The 20,049-nt window shown below is 47.3% G+C and overlaps 3 non-coding genes across 3 annotated transcripts; 1 reads left to right on the top strand and 2 right to left on the bottom strand.

The window, feature by feature from the left end:
- The first annotated feature begins 465 nt into the window (after positions 1 to 465).
- On the top strand, positions 466 to 537 carry trnaw-cca (transfer RNA tryptophan (anticodon CCA)). Its single transcript has one exon. It is a non-coding gene; the product is annotated as a tRNA-Trp (tRNA).
- Positions 538 to 1,198: 661 nt separating this feature from the next.
- On the bottom strand, positions 1,199 to 1,271 carry trnav-uac (transfer RNA valine (anticodon UAC)). The gene has a single exon. It is a non-coding gene; the product is annotated as a tRNA-Val (tRNA).
- Positions 1,272 to 3,998: 2,727 nt separating this feature from the next.
- trnav-aac (transfer RNA valine (anticodon AAC)) lies at positions 3,999 to 4,071 on the bottom strand. Its single transcript has one exon. It is a non-coding gene; the product is annotated as a tRNA-Val (tRNA).
- Between the last annotated feature and the right edge of the window lie 15,978 nt (positions 4,072 to 20,049).

Raw genomic sequence — 20,049 nt, 5'->3', positions numbered from 1 at the left:
TTCTCACCAAAGTCCAAACATCGAAAGTCCACGTGTTTTTCAGAAGTTTCCCGTCCTGTTATGTATTTTGAGCAGTTTCCCACATATATAAACATCATACCATAGTTTATATTTTCACACGTTCTTTTTTGCAGTTCTAATCGAAGTCTAAACACCGAAAGTCCACGTGTTTTTCAGAAGTTTCCCGTCCTGTTATGTATCTTGAGCAGTTTCCCACATCCATTTCCTGTGATGTGATAATTCTGGGTGCAGGATGAATGTAATTGGATTTGCTGCAGTCCGCCGACAGCAGGCGATAGAAGCGAGCGCCATGCTGCCGCTGACAGGTGAAGGACACTTCTGATGCTGCCTGACATCTGGTGGGAGTGGGCGGGGATTTGAAAGCCAACCCATTCCACCAATCTCGGAGCTCTAAAGCGGTGCTTGACAACCATTGATAGAAACAAACACACACTGTAGCATCCAGGCCTCGTGGCGCAACGGTAGCGCGTCTGACTCCAGATCAGAAGGTTGCGTGTTCAAATCCCGTCGGGGTCACAATTTTTTCCCTGAGAGCCGGTTTGAACAATTCTGCAATTTAAGTTTTCTTTGCGTCTTCACAATTAACAGAACCCTGCTCGAAAGTCTGCCTCTGGTCGGGAGGGAAGCATCTGATGACCTCATTCATTTAATGTAAAGAACAGAAGACAAACACACATCTTCGTTCAAAAACCACCCTGCAGGTGGACACATAGTGAGATAAACAAAGGGCAGAGATGCAGACAGTATCCGGAAACATAGGGAAATAGACAAGAGACATAGATTGATCGCTTTGTTATCAGAAAATTGACTGAACTTCCACGGTCAATGAAAGGGCTTTTGTTGGCCGTTTTCCCATTGCACCGGAGAATTCGGGAGAACTTGGTGGATGGTTGGTTCGTATTCCCTTGTCCCCCACCATTGGAAAAGGTTTGTCGATCCCACCCGACTAACTCCTTTCAAAAGCCAATCTGTCCAAAGCCAATATATCCTTCCAGATTAAAAGGGAATAAAACTTGAAATGAGCGTCACTGTGGATCAGTTTTCTCTCACTCAAAATTATCTGTTTAATGAAGTAAAAGATGCAGCTTACAAAGAATAAGGGAGCAGCCACTGTCTCCCTTTGAGGCAGGAGAAGAAAATCGATCTGGATGCTTGAGGAGACCAAGTTCCAACATAATGTTTCTGCCCGGGATCGAACCGGGGACCTTTCGCGTGTAAAGCGAACGTGATAACCGCTACACTACGGAAACCGATGGCATGACATGTAACACAATGGACAGCTGAATGGTGTGCTCTCTCTGCTCGTACTTGGAATGTGTTGTTTCCATTGCAGCAAGAGACACAGACAGTGGCTGCTCCCCCTTATCTTTAAAAACTCTCAGGGTACTGGGTTTGAGCCCCACGTTGGGCGAGTACCGTTTTAAACTTTTATGCTGCTTTCACTGGCCAACAGTGCAGAAATAATGCAGAATAAAGCATGGTATAGGTAGTCAGAATGGCCGCGCGGTCTAAGGCGCTGCATTCAGGTCATAGTTTGTTTTGGAGGCGTGGGTCCGGATCCCACTTCTGACAGTGCTTATTTTTACCAAGACGTGGAAATATTTTATTTGTGGATTGGGCTGCAGCTGATTTTTCTGCCAAGTTGATTTGCTCCTCCCACAAAAGCAACTGGCTTTGTCATGCAGATGTGACTTAAGTAGTTTTGAATGGTGAAATGTTTGACATATTAATGACCTGGAGAAAGAAATAGAACAGCAGTGGGAAGCAATAAAAGCGCTGATCAATAGAGTCCAAGAGAAATATATCCCACGACAGAGCAAGAAAAAACTAGCCAGAAATGACACACCAGGGTTGAATCAAGAAATAAGGACAAAATTAAAACTAAAGAAAAAGGCACACACTAGACAATAAAGGAGAGAGGGGAATGTGAAAAGACTGTGAAAGAAGGCTAACGAACTATTAGAAAGGCAAAAAGGAATAACAAAAAAGCAAAGTATTCTAGACACATCAACAGCCAAAGATATTTAGGATAGGAATAGGGCCACGAAGGGATACACACGATAAACTGACAGGCAATGACAGCGAAATGGCAGAATTATGAAATAGTCACTTTTCTTCAGTATTTACCAGGGAGTCTAATATTGTGGGCATGACAGGAGAAGAAGAGATCAAACAAAGTATAAAAACATTTAAGATCGAAAGGGGAGAGATAATTGATAAACTAATCAAACTTAGAGAGGAAATTTCCTGTTCGGAGCCGAACCAGAGTTTCAAACCGCTCAGCCACGCTAATTTCCGTATTACTGTTCAGGAGCTCGTTTCACAGGGACACGATTACTGCACTCCATTTAGAGAGGCTCAGTGACAGGTGGAAATTGATCTATTAATAGAATCATAGAATAGGACAGCGCCATTAGGATGCCATTCGGCCCATCGTGCCTGTGCTAGCTCTCTGAAAGAGCTGTCCAGTTAGTCCCACTCGCCTGCTGTTTCCCCATAGCCCTGAAAAAGTTTCCATCCAAGCGTTTATCCAATTCCCTTTTGAAAACTGAGAGTTAAGAAAAACAATATTGAAAGGGGTGATGGGGCCTCTGCAGCGTCGATGTAGATTGTGTGATGATTGAAGTTATCAAGATGGTTGCTTTACACATGGTATGTTGTGCAATCATCCTGAAATATCTTCAATATCCAATACAAATTGAATTGTAAACCTGATGGACAAACACTGGAAAACAAGTCACGAGTGAACGCAAATCATCTGTGACTCGTTTTCAGCCTCACGGCACTTTAAATAAAGTGAAATAACTTTGCATTGAAAAGATTTGGGATTTGCATCTGTGCCTTTATCTGTTCCATTTCTTAAAGTTGCTGGTGTCTGATGATGTACACGCCTCTGCTCCCTCTATTGAACAAGAAAGGAGGTGTTTGACGTTGACGGACCTGTTGGTTATGAGCTCATCCTGTTCATTGAGTGGGTTCGCGTCCTTTAAACGGCGTCAGCTTTAGCCCAGCGGTGAACTTCGCAGCAAACAAGTTCATCACCGTCTCACCGCGGGCACTGACTGACATTTTTATTGTTATTTCTTTCAGACCTAAATAAATAGTAACCGTGATTTCAAATTTGCACCAAGTGATTTTTAGATAGTCGCCTTTAAATGTTTCAAAGGCGACTCTTAATTGATGATAGCCCTGCCATTTCACCAGCCGTGCTGAAAACAAAACATGTCTCTGCTTTTCGCGTCTTTTTTCGAAAGGCAAAAGATATATTTCCCGTGACCTCTGAAGGATGGACAAGTACATTTCAGAAAGCTGAAGCAAGTTCACCGAGCTCAAATCGTCTGACCACGTTAAAGGCGATATATATATATATATGTAATTTATGCAGGTAGTTCCTGTCTGTTTCTGTGGTTGTCTTTTTTTCTGTGTGCATCCATCTGCAGGTCGATTTTAAATCAATATCATGTTCGTGTCAGTTTGTTGCATGAAATAAATAAGGGTATCAGGCGCTCCCTTCCCTGCCACTGGGGAGGTACTGAGTCAGGGTTTAGACCAAACATCTGTTTTTTTGTGACAAAGAAATTAAAACCTTCATTCGGGAATTATCCAGTCTCATGTGAGCGGTGAAAGAAACAGTGACCCCGATGTGATGTGAACACGCAGCCTTTTGATCTGGAGTCAGACCTTTGCGCGACGCACTCTGAAGACAGGATCCTGGATGTTATTATATGTATGAATATTCCTCAAACACCGTTTCATTTATTGGTTGAAGAGATCGGGCTTTTCAAATCTCCGCCAGGTTCCACCGGGTGTGAGACAGTATTGGAAGCAGCCTTCAACCCCAATATCACGCTGGCTTTCATCGCCTGCTCTCAGCGGACTGCATGAACAGGGCTGGGAGATATGGACTTTGTTCACATTATTCAGCGATGTAAATCGTTAAATATTTAATAATTTTTAATGGGGACAAGGTTTCAAAATACTTCCGCCCGGTTTCGAACTGGGGACCTTTCGCATGTTAGGCGAACGTGATAACCACTACACTACGGAAACCTGATGCCTCAATGGCCGGCTTATGGATAGAACCCCTCAGCCAAACTAATTTCCGTATTACTGTCCAGGAGCTGATTTCACAGGGATACATTTACTGCGCTGTATTTAGGAAGGCTGCAGAGAAGGATCGGTGGAGATGGTCAGGCAGGGAATCCCAGAGCATCGCGCCCACACAAACATTTCACTGTTTTTTTTTGCATGTGCCTGATATCCGACAGCAGTGTAAATTATGGCGAGTCAGGCATGCTCAGATGACATTGTTCACAGAGTGTTTTCTTGCATCCAGATCACACATTAGAAAACTTGAAATGAGATTAAGAGATCGGAGCCATTTCAAGTGCTCCCAGTTACTGCAGATCAGGAATAAAAAGCTGGCACCGGCTTCAGAATGAGGAAATGAATCCTAAAGTGGGGAAAGAAGGTGCAACATTCGTCCCTGGGTGGGCGGGCTCGAACCACAATTTTTTTAGTTAATAGCTAAACGCGCTAACCGATTGCACCACAGAAACCATCCGCTTACTTTTCTTGCAAGATACAGTAAAGCAGCGTGTCATCTAGCCAAAGTTTCATGTTGCAGCCACAGAAATGCAATTGTCCACTATTCGTGTTACTTTTCTGGAAATAAAGGATGGGACATTGTTTGTGGAAACATGGAAACGGTCTGGTCTCACTCACAGCATCGATATCACCGCCAACCAGCTCTCCTGCAACCGGCGCGCCCACCGGTGCTTTGTCTGTTACTCAGCAGCACTGTGGGAGAACCTTCGCCACACGGACTGCAGCGGATCAAGAAGGAGGCTCACCACCACCTTCTCAAGGGCAATTAGGGATGGGCAATAAATACCGGCCTCGCCAGCGACGCCCACATCCCATGAACGAATAATTAAAATATTAATTTCAGATTCTGCATCAGTTTGAGTTGCTGTATTGGATTAAGCTGTTGTATTCGTTTGAGGTGCTGTATTAGTTTGAAGTACTTTATTGGATTGAGATACTGTATTAGATTGAGATGCTGTATTAGTTTGAGGTATTATATTAGTTTCAGGTTCTGTATCGATTTGAGGTACTGTATTAGTGTGAGGTGTTGTATTAGTTTGAGGCACTTTCTTAGTTTGAGATGTTGTATTAGTTTGAGGTACTGTTTAGAGCCCTGATTGACCTGTTATTTTATCAGGGATGGGATTTTGCAATTGACTGAGGCTGTTTCCCGTACTGGGGGAAACACTCCCAGTTCAAATGGACGTGTTGCACCCATCATTCTATGGCAGCTGCAAAGGTCCATTTGACAGGTTGGTGGGGGAGACCCTCTCTCATTGCAGTCGGCCACTCTGTCACTTTGGACAAAGTGTGGCCTCCACCACCCTCCTCCTAACAAGAAAATTCACAAACTTGCAAACTTACCCCGGTGTCGAGACACAATTACCCACCTTGCGGACCCCCTCAGATGTACATCTTCTGGATGGGGGCCGCCTTCGCTGCAGTCATGACCTTCTCGGAGGGCGAACAGCATCACCAGCCTCGCCGGCCACGCCGTCCACCTCTGACACGTGGATCTCCACAACACAGTGCTGTGACAGATCCAACCGGAACAGCAGGAGGGAGGGCAACCGCAGAGAGAGATGCATCGCAGAGGGCACTACACTCGCCACAGGGTCTACAGACCGAGGCTAAGCTTCCTGGACCTCTCTGAGCAGCAGTGCACACAGAGGCTCAGAGTCACTCGACATGTGGTCGTGGACATCTGACGCCTCCTTCATGCTGAGCTGTTCCCGGCTGGCCCGAGCACGATATTCTTACCTGTCACTGTCAAAGTCACCACTGCCCTCAGCAACTTCTCCTCCGCATCCTTCCAGGGTGCTACCGGGGACATCGCCGACGTCTCTCAGCCGTCTGCACAAAACAGCCCTGCAAATACACCTACACCCACTCTGCAGTGACACAATGGGTGGCATCAGTTGTGGGTCTTGATTGTGATCCTCAGGAAAGGGCATTATTGCACAAACCAGACAAGATTCGCAAAGACGTGGCAGTAGTGGTGACAATATAATATGTTATGTGAGTTGATCAGAAATTAAATATAAGTAAAAACCATGAAAACCCTCAAACACCCTTGTGCATCCCCTTCATGCTCACGACACGTTTGCCTTACGCTTCCTACTGCACATATTTGATGCATGCCCTGTGGCTGCAGCACAGGTCGTGGCAGGTTGAGTGAGGCTGACCGTGAAAGAGATGCATGAGAGGGTGAGTATTAGATAGAACCATGAGATTGTAAGAGGATTGGGTTGAGTGGTAGTGGAGGTATGAGTACTGGCGAGGTGAGTAAGTGCAGGTAAGATAAGGATGAGGTTTGAGTGCGTATGAGGGGTGATATGTCAGAGTAGCGTTGGCAGTGCAGAAGGAGATGTGGGGTGGGGCGGTGATATGGCAGACGGAGTGTAGGGGAATGAGTAAGTGTACTCACTTCGGCTGACCAACTTAGATCATTGAAGCGCCTCCTGCACTGTATGCAGGTGCGCGATATGTTGGTGGTGCTGGTGACCTCCTCTGCCACCTCGAGCCAGGCCTTCTTGGTGGCAGAGGCAGGCCGCCTCCTCCCGCCCGCCGTGGGGGGGGGAAGAACTCTGTCCTCCCGCTCCTCCTCACCCCATCCAATAATACCTGGAGTGAGGCATCATTAAACCTGGGAGCAGCCTTCCCCCTGGGCTGCTCCATGCTGTATTTTTTCCTATTTCCTGCAGCATCAGTCAGTGGAGGACTGCCCCTTTAAATAGGTAAGGAATCTTACAACACCAGGTGAAAGTCCAACAGTTTTATTTGAAAATCACAAGCTTTCGGAAGCTTTCTCCTTCCACACCTGACGAAGGAGAAAGCCTCCGAAAGCTTGCGATTTTCAAATAAAACTGTTGGACTATAACCTGGTGTTGCAAGATTCCTTACATTTGTACACCCCAGTCCATCACCGGCATCCACACATCAGGGCCTTGAAATTGGGCTCCTCCTGCTGATAGACGGTAATGCGCATGCGCAGTCCGCCCGACGCGCAGCTCAGCAGCGGGAAACCCGGAAGACCAGGTAAGTGGCTCCAATTTGGCTGCGATTGCGTGCGGAGCGGACTGATTTCACCGGGGGCGTCACACACGAGCCCAGTCGACCCCCCGCCGCGAACCCGCCACCATGCTCATATCGGGCCCATGAAGTTCTGACGGGGCTTGAGAGGGTCGATGCTGAGAGGTTGTTTCCCCTGGCTGGAGAGTCTGGAACAAGGGGGCATAGTCTCAGGATAAGGGGCTGGCCATTTAATACTGAGATGAGGAGGAATTTCTTCACTCAGAGGGTAGTGAATATTTGGAATCCTTTACCCCAGAGGGCCGTGGATGCTGAGCCGTTGATTATATTCAAGGCTGAGCTCGATAGATTTTTGGACTCCAGGGGAATCAAGGGATATGGGGATCGGGCGCGAAAGTGGAGTTGAGGTCGAAGATCAGCCATGATCTTATTGAATGGCGGAGCAGTCTCGAGGGACGCATCCTAACCCTGATCCTATTTCTTATGTTCTTATGTATCAGTTACCATGTTCAATTTAACAATTAACAGCATTTTTTTCCACCGTGTATTGGTTATCATGACTATATGAACAAACAACTGTAAATATATTCCCCAGTGTATTGGTTATCATGATTATATATTAACAATCAACTGTAATTTTATTCCCTTATGTATTAGTTATTATGTCCAATTTAACTACTAACTTTCAGTTTATTCCACTCTATCAGTTATCATTTTCATTATAACAATTAACTGTAATGTTATTACTTCTATGATTCTATGGCGATCAGAGAAAGAACAAGAACAAATAAAAACAGAGATTTAGGGAGAAACAGAAAGAGGGAGAGAGGAGAGAGGGAAACTGATAGAGAGAGGGCAAGAGAAACAGACATGGCTTTCTGGAAAGTGCAGACTGTTTCTGTCGCGGGATAACCGCGGCTTAAAGTGCTCTGTTCGATCAGGCAGAGACACTTTCTATAATAGGGGGAGGGGCTGCATCTTAACACAGAGTCAGACACACACTATTTGATAAACAGGTATGACATTTGCTCACCGTTTTTAGCAGACAACCAACAAGGAATCATTTTATGAATTTGATCCAGAAACATTGAGGTTTATTTAATGATGCCAATGGACGATTGCATAACTTGAAGAGATGTGGAGCTGTGTCCTCTCCTCACTGGGCAGACTGATCCTGGGCTTGTACCTCGACAGATTCGGCTTTTCCTATCCTGTCCCTTGCTATCACGATGCACTGGTTTAATTCACAGTGCTGAAACTGGGGGTCTTCCCCGAGACCAGATGCTGTCACTCTGAGATCTTCATGTACATTGTACCTTCAATCCTATTCATATCTTGACATCTGTAGCTTGGCTCATTCATACAGGTGGATTTGGATTTCATTCCATTCTAGTGTTAGCTGTGGTTCAGTGGGAGCACAATCGCTTCTGAACCAGAGGGTTGTGTGCTATAAGCCCGTGAGAACGCTGGTATTCAGTGTCCCAACAAATACATGGCAAGGGACCAGATGAACCTTTGACCCCTTCACCTTACCTCCTCACGAAGGAACCGTCTGGGTTGAACCTCCCAGCCCATGTCCAGAAGTGAATGATGCCTAATATTGCTCACTGAACTGTCTTACATCTCCCAGTTCAGATTAAATGAGTTCACCTCACCGACCATTAATTAGGATCCCCAAAAGCTACTGAGTGAATGGATTAACACTTTCTTACCAAATCTTCAAAGAAGTCAGAGAGTAAACCATGAACAAAAATGGTTGATTGGCTTGGACATCATAATTACCGTTGTTTAAACATTGAGTATAGCAATAATAAGTACATATAAACAGTTGTATACAGGGTCATGTATCAATCCTAATAACATAATGAATAGGCTGATGCTTAACACAATGAATAACCGATTGTAAAAGCAGCTGAGAGTATCACTGTAATTCAGCATTAGCTGGATCACTGATTATCACATTATAATTTAGATCAGTGTCTGACACGACTGCAGATTGGTGAGATTAATTTAAGATTCACTATTTAGATATCTGACAATTTAACCCCATTAGATCGCCAGTCCAGGGAATAGATTAGAGAATAAATTCACCTCGGGCGTTAGAGCAAAACGGGGACAGCGAGTTGGCAGCTCGTTTTTCACTCCGCCTGATTTTACATTCCCGAGATGAGATGATAAATCAGGGCCCCCTTCGTTTCAGTGGATGTAACTGTGGAGCCCCATGCTGGAACCTTCCTGTCTGTACATTGACCCAGAGTCCCACTGCAGCCCAGACTGAGCCCCACCCTGGGCCCTTCCTGTCTGTACATTGACCCAGTGTCCCACTGCAGCTCAGACTGAGCCCCACACTGGGCTCTTCCTATCTGTACATTATCCCAGTGTCCCACTGCAGTCCAGACTGAGACCCACCCTGTGCCCTTCGTCTGTACATTGACCCACTGTCCCACTGCAGCCCAGACTGAGCCCCACCCTGGGCCCTTCCTGTCTGTACATTGACCCAGTGACCCACTGCAGCCCAGACTGAGCCCCACCCTGTGCCCTTCCTGTCTGTACATTGACCCAGTGTCCCACTGCAGCCCAGACTGAGCCCCACCCCCTTGGGCACTTCCTGTCTTTGCATTTACCCAGTGTCCCACTGCAGCCCAGACTGAGCCACACCCTGGTACCTTCCTCTGTGTACATTGACCCAGTGTCCCACTGCAGCCCAGACTGAGATCCACCCAGTGTCCCACTGCAGCCTAGACTGAGCCCCAACGTGGGCCCTTCCTGACTGTACATTGACCCAGTGTCCCACTGCAGACCAGACTGAGCCCCACCCTGGGCCCTTCCTGTCTGTACATTGAACCAGTGTCCCAATGCAGCCCAGACTGAGCCCCACTCTGGGCCTTTACTGTCTGTAAATTGACCCAGTGTCCAACTGCAGCCCAGAATGAGCCCCAACCGGGGCCCTTCCTGTCTGTACTTTGACCCAGTGTCCAAATGCAGCCCAGACTGAGTCCCACCCGGGGCCCTTCCTGTCTGTACATTGACCCAGTGCCCCACTGCAGCCCAGACTGAACCCCACCCTGGGCCCTTCCTGTCTGTACATTGACCAATGTCCCACTGCAGCCCAGACTGAGCCCCACCCTGGGCCCTTCCTGTCTGTACATTGACCCAGTGTCCCACTGCAGCCCAGAATAAACACCATCCTGGGCCCTTCCTGTCTGCACATTGACCCAGTGTCCCATTGCAGCCCAGACTGAGCCCCACACTGGGCCCTTCCTGTCTGTACAATGACACAATGTCCCACTGCAGCCCAGACTGAGCCCCACCCTGGGCCCTTCCTGTCTGTACATTGACCCAGTATCCCACTGCAGCCCAGACTGAGCCCCACCCTGGGAACTTCCTGTCTGTACATTGACCCAGTGTCTCACTGCAGCCCAGACTGAGACACACCCTGGGCCCTTCCTGTCTGCACATTGACCCAGTGTCCCACTGCAGCCCAGACTGAGCACCACCCTGGGCCCTTCCTGTCTGTCCATTGACCGATTGTCCCACTCCAGCCCAGACTGAGCCCCACCCTGGGCCCTTCCTGTCTGTAAATTGACCCAGTGTCTCACTGCAGCCCAGGCGGAGCTCCACCCTTAGCGCTTCCAGTCTGCACATTAACCCAGTGTCCCACTGCTGCCCAGACTGAGCCCCACCCTGGGCCCTTCCTGTCTGTACATTGACCCAGTGTCCCACTGCAGCCCAGGCGGAGCCCCACCCTGGGCCTTTACTATCTGTAAATTGACCCAGTGTCCCACTGCTGCTCAGACTGAACCCCACCCCAGGCCCTTGCTGTCTGTACATTGACCCAGTGTCCCACTGCAGCCCAGACTGAGCCTCACCCTGGGCCCTTCCTGTCTGTACATTGACCCCGTGTCACACTGCAGCCCAGACTGAGCCCCACCCTGGGCCCTTCCTGACTGTGCATTGACCCAGTGTCCCACTGCTGCCCAGACTGAGCCCCACTCTGGGCCCTTCCTGTCTGTACATTGACCCCGTGTCCCACTGCAGAGCAGACTGAGCCCCACCCTGGGACCTTCCTGTCTGTACATTGACCCAATGCACCACTGCAGCCCAGTCTGACCCCACCCTGGGCCCTTCCTGTCTGTACATTGATCCAATGCCCCACTGCAGCCGAGACTGAGCCCCACCCTGGGCCCTGCCTGTCTGTACATTGACCCAGTGTCTCACTGCAGCCCAGACTGAGCCCCACCCTGGGCCCTTCCTGTCTGTACATTGACCCAGTGTCTCACTGCAGCCCAGACTGAGCCCCACCCTGGGCCCTTCCTGTCTGTACATTGACCCAGTGTCTCACTGCAGCCCAGACTGAGCCCCACCCTGGGCCCTTCCTGTCTGTACATTGATCCAGTGTCCCACTGCAGCCCAGACTGAGCCCCACCCTGGGCCCTTTATGTCTGTACATTGACCCAGTGTCTCACTGCAGCCCAGACTGAGCCCCACCCTGGGCCCTTCCTGTCTGTACATTGACCCAGTGTCCCACTGCAGCCCAGACTGAGCCCCACCCTGGGCCCCTCCTGTCTGTACATTGACCCAGTGTCCCACTTTAGCCCAGACTGAGCCCCACCCTGGGCCCTTCCTGACTGTACAGTGACCCAATGTCCCACTGCAGCCCAGACTGAGACCCACCCTGGGCACTTTCTCTCTGTACATTGACCCAGTGTCCCACTGCAGCCCAGACTGAGCCCCACCCTGAGCCCTTCCTGTCTGTACATTGACCCAGTGTCCCACTGCAGCCCAGACTGAGCCCCACCCTGGACCCTTCCTGTCTGTACATTGACCCAGTGTCCCACTGCAGCCCAGACTGAGCCCCACCCTGTGCCCTTCCTGTCTGTACATTGACCCAGTGTCCCACTGCAGCCCAGACTGAGCCCCACCCTGGGCCCCTCCTGTCTGTACATTGACCCAGTGTCCCACTGCAGCCCAGACTGAGCCCCCACCCTGGGCCCTTCCTGTCTGTACATTGACCCAGTGTCCCACTGCAGCCCAGACTGAGCCCCACCCTGGACCCTTCCTGTCTGTACATTGACCCAGTGTCCCACTGCAGCCCAGACTGAGCCCCACCCTGGGCCCTTCCTGTCTGTACATTGACCCAGTGTCCCACTGCAGCCCAGACTGATCCACACCCTGGGCCCTTCCTGTCTGTACATTGACCCAGTGCCCCATTGGGGACCATCCAGCCCCGGATATCCGGCAGAATCAGCGCTGTGGGACCGGGTGACTGAGTCTCGTGACCCTGTCGCTGGGCCTCTGACGTCACAATGGGAGACGACGCTCGCTCAGCTCGAGCTGGAAACCGTTAAAGGGCCGTTCGGATTTGAACCTGGAGCGCGGCCGGTTAAAGGGGAGGGACAGGGAATCGGCCAAAAATGTTCATATCATGAGACCAGGAATGGTTATAAATTGAAATGTTCATATCATGAGACCAGGGATGTTAATAAATTGAAATGTTCATATGATGAGACCAGGAATGGTTATAAATTGAAATGTTCATATCATGAGACCAGGAATGGTTATAAATTGAAATGTTCATATAATGAGACCAGGAATGGTTATAAATTGAAATGTTCATATAATGAGATCAGGAATGGATATAAATTGAAATCTTCATATCATGAGACCAGGAATGGTTATAAATTGAAATGTTCATATAATGAGACCAGGAATGGTTATGAATTGAAATGTTCATATAATGAGACCAGGAATGGTTATAAATTGAAATGTTCATATCATGAGACCAGTCATGGTTATAAATTGAAATGTTCCACACTTCGTCCGGGTCTGGATTCCCGCAGTGACTCCAAGTGTCTCCTTCCGTTTGAACTGAACTGATTCTCCCTCAACCTGAAACAGATTAAAGATTAAACAGGAAATAAACAGATTGAACAACAGTGTAAATAACAGGGAGACTGGGGTTAATATTTCAATAATAATTACAGACAAATATTATCCATAAAAGAGCCTGAATGCCAGTGATGTTTTATTTATTACATTAAACATTAACACAAACACTCACCCGATCCGCTCCTGACTCTTGCGGGTCAGTATGAGGGAGCGGAGAGCGGGGACAGATCGGTCTGTGAAGGAGTTTGATCCCAGGGACAGACCTGTCAGTGATCAGTTTGTACTGAGAGCGGAGACAAGATCTTCGGTGCAAGAATCTGTGAGACCGACATCATCCAGACTGGGGATGAGAGAGAGAGAAATAACAGGAATCAGGGTAAATCCCCAGTGTTTATTAATAACACTATTACTGATACTAATAATAATGTCCAGTGTTTATTAATAACACGATTACTGATACTAATAATAATGTACAGTGTTTATTTATAACACTATTACTGATACTAATAATACTGTACAGTGTTTAATAATAAAACTGTTACTGATACTAATAATGTACACTGTTTTTTAATAACACGTATTGATGCTAATAATAATGTACAGTGTTCATTGAGAACACTATTACTGATATCAATTATAATGTATATTAATAACACTATTATTGATCATATTAATAATGTCGATTATTAGTAGCACTATTAGTGATACTGATATGTATGTACAGAGGTCATTAATAACACTATTTCAGATACTAATAATAATGTACACTGTTTAATAACACTATTACTGATACTAATAATTATATAAACTGTTTATTAATAACAGTATGACTGATATTAATAATAATGTACGGTGGTTATTAATAACACTATAACTGATACTAATAACAATGTCGATTATTAGTGGCACTATTACTGATCCTAATAATAATGTACAGTGTTTATTAATAACACTGTTATGGATACTATCAATAACGTAGTTTATTAGTAGCACTATTACTGATACTGATAATAATGAACAGCATTTATTAATAACACCATTACTGATACTAATAATAATATGCAATGCTTATTAATAACACTCTTAATGATACTAATAATAATGTACACTGTTTAAAAACACTATTACTGATGCTAATAACAATATACACTGTTTATTAATAACACTATTACTGATATTAATAATAATGTACAGTGTTAGTCATCCAGTTATTACAAACACAATCTCAAACAGTCTGATACTTCCTGCAGTTTCTGTATTTTACAGTTTGGGTTCTTCAGAGCCGCAAACAATAGTTTCACTCCTGAATCTCCCAGTTCATTAAAACCCAGGTTCAGATCCGTCAGTGACCGCTTTGTACTGAGAGCGGAGGAGAGATCATTGGTGCAAGAATCTCTCAGACCGATATCCCATTTGCTGGGGATCAGAGACAGCGAAATAACAGGAATCAATGTAAATCCCCAGTGTTTATTAAGAACACTATTGCTGATACTAATAATAATGTACAGTGTTTATTAATAACACTATTACTGACACTTTTATCCCCATCACCCTGAAAACTAATCCTCTTCAAATACATGTCCAATTACCTTTTGAAAGTTCCTTTAAGCAAGTGCGTTCCAGATCTTCAAAAATATCTCTGTGAAAGGATTTCTCCTCATTTCCCCTCGAGTTCGTTTGAAATTATTTTAAATCTATGCCCTCTGGTCACTGACCAAGTTGCCAAAGGAAACAGTTTCTCTCTATTTGCTCTGTCAACACCCCTCATAATTTTGAACACCTCTATTCGATCTCCCCGTAACCTTCTCTGGTCTAAAGAGAACAATCCCAGCTTCTCCAATCTCTCCACACAACTGAAGTCCCTCACCCCTGGTATAATTCTGGTAAATCTCCTGTGCACCCTTTTCAATGCCTTGACATCTTTCCTAAAGTGCGATACCCAGAATTGAAAACAATACTCCAGCTGGGGCCTAACCAGTGATTTGTAAAGGTTTAGCTTGGCTTCCTTGTTTTTGTATTCAATGTCCCTATTTATTAAACCAATTATCCCAGGCGCTTTCTTCACCGCATTACCAACTTGCCCTGTCACCTTCAAAGATTTGTGAATATGCGCCCCCAGGTCCCTCTGTTCTTCCTCCTCCCTCAAAATACCATTTAGATTATCCTGTCTCTCCATGTTGTTCCACCCAAAGTGCATCACTTCACACTTATCCGCGTAAAATTGCATCTGCCTTGTGTGTGCCCATTTCAACAATCTGTCTATGTCCTCCTGAAGTCTGCTTCTGATGTGTAACACGCTCGAGGGGTTGAATGACCTCGTCTTATTTAAAATCATTTCCTCGAGGGGCTGAATTGCCTCCTCCTGTTCCAACGGAACAGGCTCCAGGGGCAGAATGGCCTCCTCCTGGTTCTGTGCAACAGGTTCGAGGGGAGGAATTGCCTCCAACTGTTACTATGTAACTGGCACGTGGGGCTGACTGGCCTCCTCCTGTTCCTGTGTAACAGACTCCATGGGCTGAATGGCCTCCTCTTGTTCCTATGTCACAGACTCCAAGGGCTGAATGGCCTCCTCCTGTTCCTGTGTAACAGACTCCAGGGGCTGAATGGCCTCCTCCTGTTTCTATGTCACAGACTCCAGAGGCTGAATGGCCTCCTCCTGTTCCTGTGTAACAGACTCCAGGGGCTGAATGGCCTCCTCCTGTTCCCGTGTAACAGACTCCAGGGGCTGAATGGCCTCCTCCTCTTCCTATGTAACAGACTCCAGGGGCTGAATGGCCTCCTCCTGTTCCTGTGTAACAGACTCCAGGGGCTGAATGGCCTCCTCCTGTTCCCGTGTAACAGACTCCAGGGGCTGAATGGCCTCCTCCTGTTCCTAAGTAACAGACTCCAGGGGCTGAATGGCCTCCTCCTGTTCCTGTGTAGCAGACTCCAGGGCCTGAATGGCCTCCTCCTGTTCCTGTGTAACAGACTCCAGGGGATGAATGGCCTCCTCCTGTTCCTGTGTAACAGACTCCAGGGCCTGAATGGCCTGCTCCTGTTCCTGTGTAACAGACTCCAGGGCCTGAATGGCCTCCTCCTGTTCCTATGTCACAGACTCCAGGGGCTGAATGGCCTGCTCCTGTTCCTGTGTAACAGACTCCAGGGCCTGAATGGCCTCCTCCTGTTCCTGTGTAACAGACTCCAGGGGCTGAATGGCCTCCTCCTGTTCCTGTGTAACAGACTCCAGGGCCTGAATGGCCTGCTCCTGTTCCTGTGTAACAGACTCCAGGGCCTGAATGGCCTCCTCCTGTTCCTATGTCACAGACTCCAGGGGCTGAATGGCCTCCTCCTGTTCCTGTGTAACAGACTCCAGGGGCTGAATGGCCTCCTCCTGTTCCTGTGTAACAGACTCCAGGGGATGAATGGCCTCCTCCTGTTCCTGTGTAAAAGACTCCAGGGGATGAATGGCCTCCTCCTGTTCCTGTGTAACAGACTCCAGGGGATGAATGGCCTCCTCCTGTTCCTGTGTAACAGACTCCAGAGGATGAATGGCCTCCTCCTGTTCCTGTGTAACAGACTCCAGGGGATAAATGGCTTCGTCCTGTTCCTGTGTAACAGACTCCAGGGGATGAATGGCCTCCTCCTGTTCCTGTGTAACAGACTCCAGGGGATGAATGGCCTCGTCCTGTTCCTGTGTAACAGACTCCAGGGGATAAATGGCCTCCTCCTGTTCCTGTGTAACAGACTCCAGGGGATGAATGGCCTCCTCCTGTTCCTATGTCACAGACTCCAGGGGATGAATGGTGTGCTTCTGTTCTTGAGTTAAAGTTTGAAGAGACTGAATGGTCCCCTGCTGTTACAGTGTGACAGGCTCGACGCACTGAATGGCCTTTTTCTGTTCCTGTGTTACAGGCCCGATGGTCTTAATGGCCTCCTCCTGTTTCTACAAAACATATTACAGTCGCTGAATTGCCTTCTCCTCTTCCTTTATAACAGGCTCGAGGGGCTGAAACGCCTCTTCCTGCTCTGTGTAAGCGGCACGAGGGGCTGAATGGCCTCCTCCTACTCCTCTGTAACAGACTCGAGGGGCTGAATCGCCTCCTCCTGTTCCTGTGTAACAGGCTCGATGGAATGAATGGCCTCTTCCTGTTCCTGTGTAACAGGCTCGAGGGGTTGAACGGCCTCCTCCTGATCCTGTGTAACAGATTTGAGGGGCTGAGTGGCTACTCCTGTTACTGTGTAATGGGCTTGACGGGCTGAATGGTCTCCTGCTGTTACTGCGCAACAGGTTCGAGAGGCTGAACGGCCTCCTCCAGTTCCTATGTAAACAACCTGCTTGTTTTTATACTCTAGGCCTCTATAATTTTAAACCGGTTTCTCAACCAGTCCTGCAACCTTCAAAGATTTGTGTACATACACCCCCAGGTATATCTGTTCCTGCACCCCCTTTAGAATTGTACCATTTAGTTTACATTGCCTCTCCTCATTCTTCCTGCCAAGATGTATTACTTCTCTGCGTTAAATTTCATGTTCCATGTGTCCGCCCATTTCACCAGCCTGTCCATGTCCTCTTGAAGTCTATTACTATCCTCCTCACTGTTTACGATGCTTGCAAGCTTTGTGTGATCTGCAAATTTTGAAATTATTCCCCATTATAATTTCTCCCCTCTCAGCCTCTGAGGGACCAACGTTTTGCTTAGAGTCATAGAGCACGGATAGAGGCCCTTCGGCCCATCGTGTCTGCGCCGGCCATCAAGCCCTGTCTAATCTAATCCCATATTCCAGCATTTGGTCCGTAGCCTTGTATGCTATGGCATTTCAAGTGCTCATCCAAATGCTTCTTGAATGTTGTGAGGGTTCCTGCCTCCACAACCCTTTCAGGCAGTGAGTTCCAGACTCCAACCACCCTCTGGGTGAAAAAGTTCTTTCTCAAATCCCCTCTAAACCTCCCGCCTTTTACCTTGAATCTATGCCCCCTTGTTATAGAACCCCCAACGAAGGGAAAAAGCTCCTTAGTATCCATCCAATCTGTGCCCCTTATAATTTTGTACACCTCAATCATGTCCCCCCTCAGCCTCCTCTGCTCCAAGGAAAACAAACCCAATCTTCCCAGTCTCTCATCATAGCTGAAGCGCTCCAGCCCTGGTAACATCCTGGTGAATCTCCTCTGCACCCTCTCCAAAGCGATCACATCCTTCCTGTAGTGTGGCGACCAGAACTGCACACAGTACTCCAGCTGTGGCCTAACCAGTGTTTTATACAGCTCCATCATAACCTCCTTGCTCTTATATTCTATGCCTCGGCTAATAAAGGCAAGTATCCCATATGCCTTCTTTACCACCTTATCTACCTGTTCCGCCGCCTTCAGGGATCTGTGAACTTGCACACCAAGATCCCTCTGACCCTCTGTCTTGCCTCGGGTCCTCCCATTCATTGTGTATTCCCTTGCCTTGTTAGTCCCTCCAAAGTGCATCACCTCGCACTTTTCCGGGTTAAATTCCATTTGCCACTGTTCCGCCCATCTGACCAACCCATCTATATCGTTCTGCAGACTGAGGCTATCCTCCTCGCTATTTACCACCCTACCAATTTTTGTATCATCAGCGAACTTACTGATCATACCTTTTACATTCATATACAAGTCGTTAATGTAGACCACAAACAGCAAGGGACCCAGCACCGATCCCTGTGGTACCCCACTGGCCACAGGCTTCCAGTCACAAAAACAACCTTCGACCATCACCCTCTGCCTTCTGCCACTAAGCCAGTTTTGTATCCAAAGTGCCAAGGCACCCTGGATTCCATGGGCTCGTACCTTCTTGACCAGTCTCCTGTGCGGGACTTTATCGAAGGCCTTACTGAAATCCAAGTATACCACATCCACTGCGTTACCCTCATCCACACACCTAGTCACCCCCTCAAAAAATTCAATCAAATTAGTCAGACATGATCTTCCCTTGACAAAGCCATGTTGACTATCCCTGATTAATCCTTGCTTCTCCAAGTGGAGACTAATTTTGTCCTTCAGAATTTTTTCCAATAATTTTCCTACCACTGATGTTCGGCTCACTGGCCTGTAGTTCCCCGGTTTTTCCCTACTCCCCTTCTTGAATAATGGTACTACATTAGCGGTTCTCCAGTCCTCTGGCACATCCCCTGTGGTCAGAGAGTTTCTGAATATATATGTTAGAGCCCCCGCAATCTCCTCCTTTGCCTCACACAGTTGCCTGGGATACATTTCGTCCGGGCCTGGGGATTTATCCATTTTTAGGCCTGCTAAAACCGCCAATACCTCCTCCCGCTCGATGTTAATATGTTCGAGTATATCACAGTCCCCCTGCCGTATTTCTATGTCTACATCGTCCTTCTCCATAGTGAAAACAGATGCAAAAAATTCATTTAGAACCCCTCCTACATCTGCCGGCTCCACACACAGATTGTCATTTTTGTCCCTAATGGGCCCTATTCGTTCCTTTGTCATCCTCTTACCCTTAATATACTTATAAAACATCTTTGGATTTTCCTTTATTTTGCTCGCCAGTGTTATTTAATGGCCCCTCCTTGATCTCCTAATTTCTTTTTTAAGTATCCCCCTGCATTTTTTGTACTCCTCTAGGGCTTCCTCCGTCTTTAGCCTTTTGTATCTGCCAAAATCCCTCCTTTTTTTCCGAATCCATTCTCGTATATCCCCTGACATCCAAGGTTCCCTGGAACCACCCTTGACCTTTACGGAAACATGTTGCCATTGTATGGTCTCAATCTCCCTTCTGAAAGACTCCCATTGCTCCGATGCGGATTTTCCTACAAGCAGCTGATCCAGGTCCATTTTGGCCAGATCCTGCCTTATCCTATTAAAATCGGCCTTCCCCCAATTTAGAAACTTTATTTCCGGCCCCTCCCTGTCCTTTTCCATGACCACCTTCGCTAATCTTTTCCTTTTTCCATACTTATAGAAGCTCTTACAATCTGTTTTTATATTTCTTGCAAGTCTACTTGCATATTCAATTTTCCCCCTTTTATCAATTTCTTGGTCATCCTTTG

The sequence above is a fragment of the Heptranchias perlo genome, unplaced genomic scaffold (assembly GCF_035084215.1).
Source record: "Heptranchias perlo isolate sHepPer1 unplaced genomic scaffold, sHepPer1.hap1 HAP1_SCAFFOLD_47, whole genome shotgun sequence".
Classification (NCBI taxonomy): domain Eukaryota; kingdom Metazoa; phylum Chordata; class Chondrichthyes; order Hexanchiformes; family Hexanchidae; genus Heptranchias; species Heptranchias perlo.
The sequence above is the reverse complement of the archived record's forward strand: the minus strand, read 5'-3'. Positions and strand labels throughout refer to the sequence as shown.